Here is a 17,520-nt window from a genome sequence, read left to right as displayed (position 1 = left end):
CCTTTTCTAAGTGGTAGCTTAGTTGTATTTTTACTAGCTTTTATATCCATACCCAGTACAATTTACAATACATGCCTATGTGTAGGTATAGCTGTATGCAAGTGTGTGGGATGATGCGATATGTCTTAATCTATGTTATATCATATGTAGATGGCATAGGCTTTTAGAAAATATACAGTTTAGATGGATAATTTAGCTTTTCATGAATTACATAGGCTAAAATGCATCCGTCATACACTTTTTCACCTATATAATATAGGATTAGATAGAGGAAAAAGACTAAAAGTGGGTGGGTCAAATCCAAACTCTTGCTATATCACATCTAGAGAGTATAGGCTTTTAGAAAAGATATGGGTTAGATAGCTGAATACACTTTACACAGCTATTTTAGACCCATAACTAATAGCTGTCCATTGAAAATCAATGCATTTCAATGTAATGCAAAATACATTACAGAACTAAGGTATAGTGGTAGTTGGGAGATGTCTCAATGCACATTATATCACATCTAGAATATATAGACTTCTCAGAAAAATATATTTTAGGGTAATTAATCTGTTTTCCCTAATGATACCAAAACTATAATGATCGGACATGCCATGATATTTCAATTCTAAAGAGAATGCATGTAGATCCTGCATAACTATTAGGCCTAAATTCTGCTTTTTCAATTTGTCTGGAACTAGATTTCTTTTCTGAACATTCTACAGTACAAATATAAACTGCCAACTTTAGAGTGTGTTGGTCAGTGTTGCCAGATTGGGTGGGTGCCCGCCCAATTGGGCTTCTTTTGACTTCGTCGGGCGGGGGAAAATAAGCTTTAGGCGGGCAAATAACATTTTGAGTTGAATGGTTCTCTATGACAAAATCGTTGTTGGGGCGTTTTATTGCTGAAGAGGGCGGGTTTTTGAGCGTGAATGGGCGGAAATCACTCAACCCAATCTGGCAACCCTGGTGTTGGTGTTTGCTGGGCCACAGGGCCAGTATGTGGATGGAAGCAGTTTAGTTAGGTTACAGAACAACAATGGCTGTTGTAGTGTCAAAAACAGATTACAAGGTGAGTCCTGTTTATTTTTATTTGTGTTATGATTCAGATGTGTGAGAATGAGTAAGGATATGACCAATGACTAGGCTACTTGTGAAAGACTAGATATAATAACCCAACCGGCCCAAGTAAGGTACTAACATCATTATCAAGCAATGATGTATGCTGTAAACCGTAAAACCGTAAAACTGTAGACTTCCCCAATTTGTGTGTGAACAAAAGAAAGGACAAAAATTAGGGGCAGCCGTGGCCTACTGGTTAGCGCTTCGGACTTGTAACCGGAGGGTTCGAACCCCGACCAGTAGGCACGGCTGAAGTGCCCTTGAGCAAGGCACCTAACCCCTCACTGCTCCCCGAGCGCCGCTGTTGTTGCAGGCAGCTCACTGCGCCGGGATTAGTATGTGCTTCACTTCACTGTGTGCTGAGTGTGTTTCACTAATTCACGGATTGGGATAAATGCAGAGACCAAATTTCCCTCACGGGATCAAAAGAGTATATATACTTACTTAAATAATATACAGAGATGTAGCCTATGTGTGAGAGAGCAGTTTCAGTTGGTAAGCTAGAATACTGATGAGAGTGGCAGAATACTGATGATGCACAGTCAAGCCACAGCTCAAGCCACTGCACTCTTACTCTCTTTCTCTTCCTCACATACACACACACATACTTCACATACACAAACATGTTCTCTCCCTCACATACACACACACTCTCTCACACTCTCTCTCTTACACTCTCTCTCCTTCACTCGCACACACACTTCATATATTCCCTCTGTCTCTCCCTCTCACACACACACACAGTCACACACACTGTTGCTGAGTAGGAAAAGGCCTCTTTTTAGCACATCATTCCTGATATATCTCTGTTGCTTTTAAATTGTTGTACATCGAGAAGCATGGCAGAAGGAAGTAGTGGTATTCAGGGGGAGTGTTTAATACATTGTTCAGATGATAAACCTTGTGGCACCTACTGTATGAACATAAAGTCATGGAACACACTACTGAGAGCAGCTGAAATAAGAGCCTATCGCCCTATCCTTGATCTTGCTAAAGATCTACCTGAGGGTAGAATACCATCCATATTGTATCACAGAAAATGGCGTAGCATCTTTACTATGAAGAAACTGCTTGACAAGATCCTTGCAAAAGACATATCTGCAGAACCGTCTGTCACAGAGGACCGAAAGGGAAGGTCCAACGACTTTAAGAGTTTATGAGGCCAAATGTATACAGGTGCTGGTCATATCATCAAAAAGTTCAATCATGTCAGTAATTCCATTCAAAAAGTGAAACTTGTATGTTATATTCATTCATTACTCACAGACTGATATTTCAAATGTTTATTTATTTTCATTTTGATGATTATAACTGACAACTAATGAAAATCCCAAATTCAGTATCTCAGAAAATTAGAATATTACTTAAGACCAATACAAAAAAAGTTTTTTTTAGAAATATTGGCCAACTGAAAAATATGAAAATGAAAAGTATGAGCATACAGCACTCAATATTTAGTTGGGGCTCATTTTGCCTGAATTACAATGCGGCATGACATGGAGTAAATCAGTCTGTGGCACTGCTCAGGTGTTATGAGAGCCCAGGTTGCTCTGATAGTGGCCAGCTCTTCTGCATTATTGGGTATGGCGTATCACATCTTCCTCTTCACAATACCCCATAGATTTTCTATGGGGTTAAGGTCAGGCGAGTTTGCTGGCCAATTAAGAACAGGGATACCATGGTCCTTAAACCAGGTACTGGTAGCTTTGGCACTGTGTGCAGGTGCCAAGTCCTGTTGGAAAATGAAATCTGCATCTCCATAAAGTTGGTCAGCAGCAGGAAGCATGAAGTGCTCTAAAACTTCCTGGTAGACGGCTGCGTTGACCTTGGACCTCAGAAAACACAATGGACCAATACCAGCAGATGACATGGCACCCCAAACCATCACTGACTGTGGAAACTTTACACTTCAAGCAACGTGGATTCTGTGCCTCTGCTCTATTTCCTCCAGACTCTGGGACCTTGATTTCCAAAAGAAATGCAAAATTTACTTTCATCAGAGAACATAACTTTGGACCACTCAGCAGCAGTCCAGTCCTTTTTGTCTTTAGCCCAGACGCTTCTGATGCTTCTGATGCTGTCTCTTGTTCAAGAGTGGCTTGACACAAGGAATGCGACATCTGAAACCCATGTCTTGCATACGTCTGTGCGTGGTGGTTCTTGAAGCACCGACTCCAGCTGCAGTCCACTCTTTGTGAATCTCACATTTTTGAATGGGTGTCTATTAAAGGAACACCAGGCAAGCCTGATGCTTTTTCTCTACGAAACTCCCCCTCGCTCGGTCTGAAGCTCTTTTCCTTTTCTTTGCGTGTTCCGTCAAGGGTTTTCGCTGCTTCTTCGCTGGCTCTGCCATTATACACACGTTTGCAACAATCTCTAGCATTTCGTTAGCCTGCCTCTGTGCTGTAAACTGATCCTGCTTCGGTCGGCGGGTAGGATACACCGAACTTGCAAGTGGGATATTCTTCCTACAGGCAGTAGGGGCGGGCGAGAGAGCCTTCATTCACCCCGTAATGAGTCATTTAACCATATACCGACTTATGAAGATGATTAATTAACACAAAAACGTTGCCTGGTGTCCCTTTAATGTGCTTGGACACAGAGCTCTGTGAACAGCCAGCCTCTTTAGCAATGACCTTTTGTGTCTTGCCCTCCTTGTGCAAGGTGTCAACGGTCGTCTTTTGGACAACTGTCAAGTCAGCAATCTTCCCCATGATTGTGTAGCCTACAGAACTAGACTGAGAGACCATTTAAATGCCTTTGCAGGTGTTTTGAGTTAATTAGCTGATTAGAGTGTGGCACCAGGTGTCTTTAATATTGAACCTTTTCACAATATTCTAATTTTCTGAGATACTGAATTTGGGGTTTTCATTAATTGTCAGTTATAATCATCAAAATTAAAAGAAATAAACACTTCAAAAATATCAGTATGTGTGGAAGAAATTTATACATTATACAAGTTTCACTTTTTGAATGGAATTACTTAAATAAACTTTTTCATGATATTCTAATTATATGACCAGCACCTGTATTACTTAAATAAACCTTTTCATGATATTCTAATTATATGACCAGCACCTGTATTTTGTGATAAATGTAGCAAGTATTTGAAAGGTCAAAGGACAAAAGAGAGTCTAACAAAATGTGCAGAGTTAAGACCTGATGACAAAATCAGAAGAGCTGCCGTCAGGAAAGGTTACAAAAGAGTACTATCCATAGCCAGTCGTGACTGATGGCCTCCTTACACCAGACAACTTTGACAAGATTTGGGAAAGATTCTTGAAAGATTGGAGTCTTTTGAGTAAAGTTTGAATCGGGGACATTAGTTGAAAGACTACAATCTTTCAAGAATCTTTCCCAAATCTTGTCAAAGTTGTTTGGTGTAAGGTGGCCATTAGTAGCAGCAGAAGGCCATTACCATAGATCCTGCTACAGGGTGTACACAAAGGAAGATTCAGACATAGACAAAGATAAAACTAAGTTGGCCTGCAAATGTGTACGGACCTGCAAACTTCCTGACTGCTCCTGTCTTTCAAACAAATTAAAGTGCACGGAATTGTGTAGGTTTCAAACTTGTAGCAATCAGATGGAGGAAGAGGATGATGAGGAGAACATAAATGCCAGTCTGGATGAATATGATGATAGTGATGAAGATTAAAAATATAATTTTGAGTCCTCATTAATCTTGTCTTCAAACGTTTGAGCACATCCACCTATAAATTCCACTGTAGCCTAAAGTTGAGCCATTTTTGCAGCCAAGACATTATGGTCTCTATCAAAGCCAAACATGCCTATTCAGCCATTTAATCCATATATTTTCTAAAAGCCCATACTCTCTAGATGTCACAAAACATGAGTTTGGACTTGATCCACCCTTTTCCATCCATTGCATATATTAATGTATTATATAGGCGAAAATGTGTACATTTTATTTAATTTAGCCTGCATCATTAATGAAAAACTAAATCATCCATTTAAATTTTATATTTTCTACAAGCCTATGTCATCTAGATGTGATATAACATGGATTAAGACATGTCCCACCTTCCTCCAGACTTTGAGACACCCATATCTGTACATAGGCTTGTATTGTATAATTTACTGTGTGCAGGTATAAAAGCTAGGGAAAATACAACTAAGCTACCACTTAGAGAGGGCTATCATACCAAATAATGTCCCTCAGGCATGGAGGATTACAAAAATCATTGGTAGATTTTGCCACCTCAGGTGATATGTGATTTTTTAGGTCCTGGCCCATAGACTACTGGTGAAATTTATTGTTGTGGCTTCATGCTGTGAGTAAAATAACTTACCAAGTGTCAGGTTACGGAGCGAGAAAGATAGAGAGAGAGTGTTTCCTTTTCTCTGGCGGGAGCAGCGAGCGTGTGTGTGTGAGTGTGGAAAAAATGTAAATAAAAGAGAGAGACAACTCGTGAACAATTGAGAGGCGAAAAAATTAATAACCAAATTTTGCAAAGTGCAAAGTTGTCATTATATCACTACCACATCACACAAAAATATAAAGAAATATATTTAAAAGGATCACGTCACTGCACGAAACACATAGTACAATTTAATATTTAATGATTTGTTATTAGCACAATCCAGATATGGTTCTTGGTAGGAAAACTAAGTTGCAGGCCTTAGCTGAGATACAAGACTATGTGTCAGATTGGATGGCAGTGAAATTACAATTGGGCAAATTACAAAGGAAAATAGAGAAGTCGGAATTAGAGACATCTAGAAGTGCAGTGGACATTGATAAAGACAGCTTCATTGGACAGAATGCTGCTGTTATGGGAACCCCACCTGACCAACAGCAAGCAGGTGACACAAAACAAATCATTCTGGCCCCATCAGCAGCCACTGCTTTCTACAATCCACAAAGACAAGGAATAACGTCTGCAACCAACCATCATCAAACTGCTCCACTCCAGTATGGCTATCCACAGCCAATAGCTTCAGTACCCCCCCCCCCCCCTCCTCCATTGTTGTTACCAATGCCACTGGCTACAAGCCCTTACCCACCTCACCCACCTGTCAACTCTTTCCCTACCCCACCACCACCACCACCACCCCCACCTGTCAACTCTTTACCTCACCCACCCCCACCTCCCTCACCCCCACCTGCACCAGTGAATGATGGGGCATCTACATCCAATGCTGCCCAGGGAGCGACTGCTCCGGTAACAAGGCCTAAGACAATGAAAACCAGGCCAGCGATGGAGGACTGGGATGCCTGGGATGAGTCAGCTGACGAGGCACTCATATGCCCTGTGCGCACAGTAGCCACCGCCGACGGCGTGTCTGTGCTTTACCAACCAGCGAGCAATGCAATGGCGGATGCGGTGTCAAGAACAGCCGCAAGAAAAAGAGAGGGAGGAGATAACGAAACAACTAACGAGAATGGACATGGAAATGGAAACACGGACGGATCTAATGGTAACAGGAACATTTTTGAAAATGACGACGAGAAATGCATGATGAGAGTGACAAAGAAGGTCAAGGAAACATCTGAAGAGGGAAAACAGGAAAGTTTGGCCAACATCATAGACATGCAGAACAGTTCAAGCCGAGAAGAAAAGTGGACTTGGATTGAAAATGCGGCGAAGCTCCATGATGACAACTTGTGGAGGTTTGGAACACGAACAGTGACTCCAGAAAGTCTTCTGCCATATCTGGCGGCGCAAATTCATTCGCTTGGACACGCGGGAGTGGAGAAGATAAGGAACAGATTCATACAGGTCTGGTGGTCACCGAAGTTCACAGCAACGGCCAAAGACATCGTCAAGCGATGTCTTTGGCAATGTCGGCAAAACAATCACGACAAGAAGGTTAAGTTGCCAATGCTGAAGACACCAGCTCCACCAGGACCATTCAGAGTTCTCCAGATAGATTACATCACTCTTCCCAAGTGCAAAGGCTACCGAGATGTTCTGGTTGTCCTGTGCAAGTTCTCCAGGTGGATTGAGGCATCCCACGACCCTGAGATTAAGAGTCTCATGCTCTACCGACTGAGCTGGCCGGGCAAAAGCAAACATTGAACTAAGTTTGATCACCTCTGGCTTGTTAAGACAACAGAAGTCAAAGAAGTGGTTGCTTAGGGATGGGGATTTCTAAGGCCCATCTGGTTAGAGACTATTGTGTGAGTATGTGTTTGTGGGCGAGAACGCCATTGCATGTGGGTACATGTGAGACTATAAATAATTATGCCTTGTTACGTATGGGAGAGAAAGAAACTGTGTGTGTGCTTCCCTTCTAATTAATGTTTGGTCATGTTCGGTCACTCCACAACACTAGCCTTTGTTTACAACTGCACTATTCTCCTATCAGCACACACACAGATACAGATACAAACACACACACACACACACACACACACACACATCTTTATCCTTGTTACCATGTCTGCTGTCGACTTATTGCCTCTCTGTTTGTTGCACATGGGAGGCCTGGTGTATCTGCCAACAGGGCGTGCCTTGGGTGTACTCGCCCTGCCTGGGAGAACACACTGGAGCCACACTGAAGGAGAGATGCGTTGACAAGCCTTCATTAGCACCCACCACCTCTCTCTGTCTCATTCTCTCTCTCTCTCTCTCTCTCTGTCTTGCTCTCTCTTTCTCTCCCTCTCTCATTCTCTCTCTCTCTCTCTCTTTCCCTCCTTCATCCAGCCATCTGCGTTCACTCCAGCGTGTTTGAATAATGAATGGTGTTATTAGAGAGGCTTGCTCCGTAAACAACTGTTCAATATTGCATAGTGTTTATCATGTAGGGCAAGCAGGGCTGCTTCTGCATGGCAGGATGTCGCTGGCTGCTTACCAAGTGCATGTTTGTGGGGATGGGAATTGTGTTGGCTTGTTTGTTTGCTTTTCTCAATAACATTTATTTCATATTAGTCTTATATAGGTCTATACAAGGGGAAGATTGTAATGGTTCGTATATTGTATCATTAGAGTGAGATCTCTTCCCATTTAGCATAACCCAATCTATCAATTGGAGAGAAATCAATTGACCTATTAATCCTTAATCTAATGAGCTGTTTACAGCACCAGTGTTTAAAAGGGACAAAGTCATCACAAGACGTTGCGTATGTGTTTGGATGGTTATGCAAGGCTAATATTCATTGTGTAAAGATTAATTTAACACTCCATTTAAATAATGTCCCTTAAATGACAGAAAAATACTTTTAGCCATCTCTAATTGAGTCATAATTGAGCTGATTACATGCTAATCAGATTCCACCTCTCCCTCCCCTCGCTGAACTCTGCCATTGTTAGCCTGCCGCTTGTGATTTCCACACGGCTGACTGCGAGTTCATTTCTGGCGATGAAGTAATTCCGCCTCATTTTCTGTGCACTTGCGTCAGACAGAAGGTCATCAAACGTCGACCCATGCATTCTTAATATATAAACAACGGTGAGCTTTGAGCTTTTTCTTTTTTTTTATTTTTTTAAACAGATTTAAAATTTTGAAGAGAATTGAAATTGTTTCAGGTATCTGTCAGATGAACTGCTTGCTAACTGCTGCTGCATTTCTTTAGATAAAGTTCACACAATCCTGGTGAAATGTTAGTATTAGTGCTCAACATCCTCCATGCCATGTGTGGGTTTAGGTGCCCATGTGAACCCGGGATTGATCCCAAATTTCCTGATCCCATCCTGGTGCTCTCTCCCACTCACTTCCTGTCGCTCCTCTCTGTCCTACCTGAATTTAAAGGTGCTCTAAGCGATGCCACACGTTTTTTAGGTTAAACATTTCATGTCACTTACTGCAAACATCACCTAACCAACCGCTAGCTGTCTGTGTCCTGAATACACTGTAAAAAAACGCGATCTCTGTGGACAGCCCAGGCTCCAAAAACAGCAACAAAAACAACCTGGGCAAACCTAGCCCATAAAAACATAACAAACTGTTCCAGCAAATCACAGACGAGAGGGAGGGGGAGGAGCTAGCTCTCTGTTTTGTTTGAAAGTCAACAGAAGTGACGTTACCCAGCATCGCTTAGAGCACCTTTAAGTCAAAAGGGCAAAAAAATGTTCCATGCTCCTGAAGCAATGTGTTGATTGGTCAGAATAGTGCACTGTATGACTCAATCCCAGCCATTCTGTTTGTTTCCCATTCTCAGAGCCAGGCCTGTGTTGTACAAACACCAGACTATAGGACTATGAGGAGCAATTCAGCAGGATTTCAATAGAGCCATAATGTGGACAGGAGGCTCAAATGGAAACGAGCAGCCCACTCCTCTCCTGCACTTTGTTGCATCTTATTTCATTTTGAATGGATTTCAGCTCATTTAAAATGTGCGGCCCCTGGTAAGCCCCTAGCATCACTTCAACTGCTGCCTGACAGACTGGCTCCTTTGCAAGGAGAGAGGGAGAGGAGAACTGGAGAGAGCAGGCTTCTTCTCACAACAGACTCGCCTGGGAGATGGCCGACTGCAGTGGGCAATATATTATAGTACAGAGAGAGAGAGGGAGAGAGAGAGAGAGAGATGAAAACCATGAGGGCAGTAAAGCCTTGCCAAAGAAATTCGCGCAGAGGATGGTAAACAAAAGTCAATAAATTCTAAATACTTTGTAATCGGATAAAAAAAAAAGTTTTACGTTAGTAGTCAAGAATACATGGCTGAGTTGCCTCAGCAGCATACATAGGGACACGTATTTTACTAACACAAGTTTACCATCTTCAAACACTTTTTCTCATCTCAAAAAAGGGTTTGGTAGCAACTCATTGCCAGAATGCACTGGAGCGTGTCACTCAGAGCGCTGCCCCCACTGACCTCGGCGCGGGGGACTGGAGCAGGGGTGTGAATTGGCCTTCAGATGTGAGCGGAGGTGAGGTGATCGATAGGCCATCTTGTTAGCCTACCTTGAACCATGCCACTATTCCCTGCTCTCTCTCTCTCCCCCTCTCTTTCTCTCACACACACACTCACACTCATGCACACACACACCGGTCAGCGTCAGCTCCCCAGGCCTCTCTCTTAAGACCTTACTCCCAGCACAAGGTCAAGGACCTGTGTCTAAATGCGATTGCCTGTCCTGTCCTTTGGTCTGAAAAGATAGCTCCAATACACCACAGGTAGTTATGTAGTACTCGAGTCCGGTCTCGAGACCGATTTCTGCTTTCTCGGAGTTGTTCCTTCAAAGACTCAGTCTTGACTCGGTCTCGGACCAGTGGGAAGAGAAGGACTCGTAATTTCAGACCGAGTCCTCGAGACCAACGCATTTTTTTATGTTCAAACACATAACAACAATAATAATAAAATGCAATTTTGAAAGGCATTATTTGAAAAATACTGCCATCAGAGCCGTTTATTTATCTCTATGGCTCTGCTGCCGGTGAGTGTCTGTAGGTCAGCATAGTCCATATTAAGACGTTAAGACTGCTCCTCTAACAATTCCCAATCTAGTTTAGTCTGTAGGCCTAACTGTTGATTATTAACTGGGGTGATATTAAATCATGAATATGAAAACTGACATGTTTTTATGGTCTTGGTCTCGACTCCTAAAGGACTCGGTCTCGACTCGGACTTGCTTCCTCAAAGACTCGGTCTTGACTCGGACTCGGCATAGGCGGTCTCGTCCCCATCACTAACAGGTTGTAATCTTGTTTTGCTCCCTATTCAGTGTAGCATTGACCCTTATAAACACATATATTATACATACCATTTCCCACAGTCACTAACGAGATTTCATGGGCAATTAACACTCTTAATGTGTGAACGCTAACTCACATCTCATTGTCCTCTGCCATGTAATGTTGCCATTGGCAGCTATCTGGCTGGTTTAACCCATTTACTCCTAAAATGCCTGCTAAAAACGCCTATAGAATCCTATGGCATTCTAGACTAAATAACCTTATTTCCTGAGGCTTTTCTGAAAAAATACTAAGAATTGTCAGCGTCTACCAAAACCTTAATATCTACATGTAAGCCTCTGTAGCACCTAGAAACATGAAATAAAAAGCATGCTGCGCTACGCAGCAACCAGCAGGAGATTCAATGTTGCGCTACTGTATGCAGCAACCGGCGAGAGATAGAATGTGCGTCGTGCAGCATCCGGCGTGAATGAGTTAAAGCATAGAACAACAAGAAAAAAAAGTGTGCGTCATGATTTGTTAATTATTTAGGTATGGCTGAATAGACAACTGTCACAAATCCATAATTCTAAAGGTTCAGTGCAGCTCCTGTGGTTCATAACTGATGACATTCTACACTAAAAACATACGTGTTGTCCTTATCTGGACACAGAGATGTGTTAAAAAACAATGCAAGTTGTGTTGTTTTCAACACATTTGTTTTAAGAGTGTAGGCCTACTGATGACATCAAATACAACTTCAATGACTTATTGCAACTGCTCAGGATAACATCAGTTCAATTAAGGAAGAACTAGACTGAAAAGACAGGTATGCTTGTGGAAAGAGGAGAGAGACAGATAGACATATAGAGAAAGAAAGAGAGAGCGAGAGAGAGAGATAGAGAGTGAGAGAGAGAGAGAGAGAGAGAGAGAGAGAGGGGTCAGTTTATGTTATCAGCGTTTGCGGTGACACGTGTCATAGCAGTTTGCCGCCTGTCAGTCACACCGACATGACAGCCTACACACATTGACATGCATATAAAGATCTATAGACATGAAGAGTCACACTTACACCCATAAGACCTATACACTGGATATACATTTAAACATACTGTAACGTTTAATGCACACGACACCAACATGGTTCAATGGCAGCTTTATTGGCTTGAGAACGAGGGCAGGGACAGACAGACCAAGACACAGAACACAATGCACACAGGGCAGGTCAAGAAGACACACACACTACACCAACAGGGGAGGTCCAGCCCCCCGCACGAAAAGGAACACACACGAGGGATAACTAAAGGGGAAACATGTTACGATAAAGACACCAACTTTACACTTATAACTTAGGATAATAACGACATAAACCCCCCGATTGTTCGCTCTCGTGTCCCAGCATGCTTTTCGCCGGAGAACGGTGGCACAGTGTTTTTGCGCCAACGCTACATAGCTCCCCCAACAAGCCGTTGCCATCCTCGGCAACGACCACGAGGTAGCCACATGCTAGCGTCGGCGCGCGTCGCCCGCCACTCAGTCCAGTGCGACAGTACCGCCAAATCACGTGGGGTGCACGCGCCGCAGGAGCTCACTCAACGGGGCGCCACGCTGCTAGCAATCCAGTTCGGGCGTGCTAGCAGCCACGTGGCCGACCCCGCTCGTCACCAGCTCCCTCTCAGCAGCCGCCCTCAGGCTGCCCTTTCCGCGGCGTGTCACCACGGCACTCCTCCTCTCCAGACGGGGCCCTAGGTGGCCTTACAACCGTCGACACTGTACCAAGCACCGGGGTTCGAGGGGGGCCAGATGAAGCTGCGCCAACGCCACTCCGCTCCGTCGAGTCGCCGACCAGGACAGACAGGCACCGACTCCACAGCAACCGGACCGCGCTGAGCTCTCCCGCTGCAGCTACCGTCTTCGGCGTCCCTCCTCGTGTTGCCATCTCGCAGAGCCGTACTGCTCTGTTCCCGGCCCGTTCCACTCCTTCGCGGCCTCGGCGAAGGCACGACCCCCGAGATGGTCGTGCTATCGAACTCCACACACAAACTTTTTTCAAAAGGCGCCGGCCAACAGGCCAACTAGAACGGGCGCCCACACAGTACGGTGCCTCTCACACGCACCCAAAAGTTTTAAAGTTCAGAGGGCATTTCCGACGAAGCTGCCCCACCGTCGTGAGTTCGCTGCCCTCAGCGGCTCCGCCAACCGTCCATCGTCTAGGAACCTCTTCCTCGCCGCACTCCCTCGGCTCTGCTCACGCGTCGCGGCTCGACAGACCAAGACACAGAACACAATGCACACAGGGCAGGTCAAGAAGACACACACACTACACCAACAGGGGAGGTCCAGCCCCCCGCACGAAAAGGAACACACACGAGGGATAACTAAAAGGGAAACATGTTACGATAAAGACACCAACTTTACACTTATAACTTAGGATAATAACGACATAAACCCCCCGATTGTTCGCTCTCGTGAACGGTAGCACAGTCTTTTTGCGCCGACGCTACAATACTGTTGCACTCACACTCACATTATCCACATAGTGTAGCCTACACAGGTAAGGATTACACAAACACCCTCCTCCACTCATTTCTAAACCACACACACACACACACACACACACACACGCACACACACACACAGGAAAAGTCCAGTAGCCTGAGCCTCAGACTGATTTTAAATGTAAGTGGTAAACAGTTGGTGAAACTCCCAAACATGCGTATTGTTAAACTCCAATCTCAAGGACTAAGGCTACTCTCAAAAACTCAACCTATTTGCTTTTTAAAACATTGGTCAGAAACAGCCTCTAAAATAGGTCACTTGTGACACAAAAATCATGTCACACACCATCACTGTCATGCCCCTGGAGAAGAAACCCGGCATCGGGCGCAGGAGAATTCAGGGGCAGCGAGACGTCTGTGCAGTAAATGTCAGGAGCGCTGGCTGTTCTCCGCACGTCTGAATGTCACACCTCCAGAGACGCACTGCCACCGGCCCGTCCAACAACGGCTGCGGAGATCGCTAACGATCTTTTTCCTTTCTGGAAAGGTCACCTGCAAATATCCTCACACTGCTTTCAGTCTACATTAAATGACAAATTTGCTTAAACTTTGAGAGGGAATTTCATATTGCTCTCCTTCTCATGCAAGCAGCACGCGTCGCCATTCTGTTCTCATATCATTTATATATTTGCATGGAGTGGACCGCCAACAATTTACATATTTATAGGGCACCTTCTTAGGTGGACTACTCACGCCAGATAACTATGAAGTCAGATGTCCAGCCAACACATTAAAATTCTAACCAGACACATTCTAATACCATAGCCTGTATATTTTCTTTAATACTTTGTCCTGCTTCGGGGGCGGTGGTAGTGTAGTGGTTAAGGAGCTGGGCTAGCGTGCAGTAGCCTGAAAGTTGTCGGTTCAATTCCCAGCTTCCACCGTTGTGCCCTTGAGCAAGGCACTTAACCCCAAGTTGCTCGGGGACAATGTGATCCCTTGTAATATAGCTGACATATGTAAGTCACTTTGGTCAAGAAGTGTCTGCTAAATGTAATGTAATGCTTCATTCATACTTATTTTACCAATTCAATGTCATTATTTAGTCATATAAAGAAATATTCATATACTATATTTACTACTGTTAGGATAGATTAGATCACATGGGGAAAGCTGGTCACTAACTGTTGCTCTTTAGGTAGAAAGCAACTTTGTTACAAAACTCAATGCGTCCTCCTTTTCTGTAACAACTACCATAACTAGAATAATGCTTTTCAAGTTTTAGCCCATGAATCCAGAAAAAATATATATTTCCTCAGGACAGTCCAGTGGTCATTTCACACTGTGTGTGTGTGTGTGTGTGTGTGCGCACACATTTATGTGTTTGTATGTGTGTGTGGCCAATTTTGCCACCATGATGACACCCAACATACTGTACAAGTTCATATGCTATGGGGGTTGCTCCGAGTTCTTGTGTTTCCATGCTTGAGGCTTGACCGAGGCCCCTAGGGTTGAGTAGGGGCTGAACTGGGGGCTTGTTTTTTTTTTGGGGGGGGGGGGGGGGGCTACATCCTCCAGACCTCCAGGTCCTCCTCCTGAGCAAGGTTGGGTGAGGTAACAAGACCTCGGTAAGAAGACAGGGGGCATTGGCCTCCCCTCACAGGTTTGGGTCCTGGGTTGGACTAAACTGGGTCCTCTGGTCCTCTTGGGTGATTATTGGGGGTCTTAGGGACCTGCTTCAGGACCTCCCTCCAGCGCTGACATGGGATGGGCAGGCTGACTTGTCTGCCTGGGATGGTTTGTCCTGGCTCCATTATGGTTTAGTTCCATAGCAGGTGTGTCTTGTCCAGATGCAATAAAAAATACCACATTGCTAGGTTACGGGGACGCTGGCAAGACACGCCGCTCCGTCTGGCATCATGTTTTTGTTTGTTTTTATGTAATGTTCGTAATTTTATGTAATGTTCTGTTTTATTTATTTGTCAAGTTAAATGTTTTCACCTTTTATTTACGTTATTTTCGATAGTTTTGTGTTATTCTTGGTCCTTTTTTTTCTGGCTGATAACTAACGGTAACGCTTACACTGCTTACACTGGCTCCCTGTGAGTCACAGAATCGATTTTAAAACACTGCTACTTGTTTTTAAAACTCTGAATGGCAGCGGCCCCATTTATCTAAAAGACCTACTCCACCACTACACACCCCCTAGGTCACTCAGGTCGCAACAGAGACTACTCCTGGTTCCACCAACTACTAGAACTAAATGTGGTGAAGCCGCCTTTAGCTCATATGCAGTTAAACTCTGGAACCAGCTTCCTGAACACATAAAGGCCGCACCCTCAACAGATTGTTTTAAAACCAAGTTAAAGACCTACTTTTTTCCCCTTGCTTTCCCTTAACTTTATTTTATCTAATCCTTCCCCTATTTTCCCATAATTTTAATTTTAATTCTATATTTTCTAATTTTTCATTTACCTATTTTCATATGTTTATTTTAATTGTTTATGATTTCTCTGAGTATGATATGTATCAACTTTTATAACTTTGATTTTTATCCAAATTACCTCGATGTATATATGGCATCTCTTTTTATGTAAAGCACTTTGAACTGCCCTGGTATGAAATGTGCTATATAAATAAATGTTGCCTTGCCTTGCCTTGCCTTGCCTTCTATTCTACTGGGCTGATGAGCTTGCCTTGACTAGCCGTCCCTCTTCCATCTGACGCTGCACATCCTCTGTCTGGACTCGTCTGGACGGAAAGATTGTTCAGGGCAATGGGCCTACTCTGCGAGAGATCTGTAGCTGCCACGACCACCGAGCTGCGGCTGACCTGCGAGCTGCCATAACGTTAACGTATAGCCTCTGACGCTGGGTATCTGCAGTCTGGATTGAGTGCTGACGTGGGGAGCTCTGATAGCGACGTGGGAACCATGAAGCAACAAACGGTCCTTGCTAAAGCCACCGAGCTGCTGATCAGCAGGAAGATCGCCCATCATGACTTCAGACTGTTGTTCTTCCGGTGCTCTGCTCTCCAGACTGCCAGTAAATTCTCTGAGTTGGTCAGTAAAACTTTGTTGGTCTTGCATTGGCAGTTTCACGTGGGTCATCATTGCCCTTGGACTTTTTCAGCAGGTTGGAAATTGGACTAATTTTAACATGATTATTATTATTTTATTTATTTATTTTCAATTTGCTATGTTGTCTGTCTTGTATAGTGTCGGTTAGGGAACGCTGGCGACTACGCCGCTCCGTCCGGCATCTTTTGTGTTTGTTATTTTTTAAATGTGGTGTCATGTGGTGTCAACGCTGGCGACTACACAGCTCTGTCTGGCATTTTTTGTCTTATTGTCTTTTGTTTTTTGTCAATGTCTGTGTATGTGGATCACTTTGGGTTGCACTTTGTGCATGTTAAATGCGCTATACTAAATAAAACTGACTTGACTTTACTTGACATTTAATGTGCAGCAGCTGTATTTATAGCCCACCCTCTTCTGTGACGTTCTGTATGCTCATGACGTTGGTGTGTGCACGTGACGTCACAGAGACATATTTGACATTGAACCAGACACGCACTGAAACACTCCCCACAAAATGAAACGTGCAGCTTATGAAGTTAGTTTTACATTTAATGTCTGAACGCTAAAATACATTGAACTTTATTCGACAAATAAACTTGATAATAGGCTATATATTTTTGTACACAACATGGATAGCTAATCCAAATAATCAAAATGCCATTGCAATAGGCTAGCATACGTGACATGAGATTGTAAGCTAGTTTGTGATAGACTTGGACAAGTCTCATTGTTAACGTTTACATTTTTTAGGCTAGCCTACTTATGTGTGATTACAGACAACTGTAGGCTATGAAATGTTTAATCAGAATTTACCATTACTTTGCATCATCTACAATAAATCATCATCTAATCGCCAAAACTGATCCAGCCGTCAAGCTTCAATAGAAACTAAAACACAATGCAACAACAGGGAATCCAACAGATACATTTACAATATTGATTTCCTAATGTTTGTGTATCACCGCAGGCGCCACGTGATGTGTGATTCATCAATGCTGTCTGGTCATCCGATCTGGAATTTCTCACCTGCAACTTCTGTTTGAATGAGAGCTTTCAACAGTGAGTGGTGGTAACTACACCGGCCACTAGTCCACGACCCGAGGTGGTCCAGCAGCTCTTTGTAGCTGCAAACCGTGTGGGAGCAAGGCTTTATAAAACAATTAGTAAATAAATAAATTAAATTAATTAGCAAGGGTAACGGACTTGACAGGCGAGGAGCAGCGTGATAAGGTACTGACAGAACCAAGGCCGTAGTCC

Source organism: Alosa pseudoharengus, unplaced genomic scaffold (assembly GCF_046254945.1).
Source record: "Alosa pseudoharengus isolate Yale_2024_CS ecotype anadromous, Long Island Sound unplaced genomic scaffold, YU_APseudo_1.1 YU_APseudo_1.1_scf_7, whole genome shotgun sequence".
Lineage (NCBI taxonomy): Eukaryota > Metazoa > Chordata > Actinopteri > Clupeiformes > Clupeidae > Alosa > Alosa pseudoharengus.
This window is presented reverse-complemented; position numbering follows the sequence as displayed.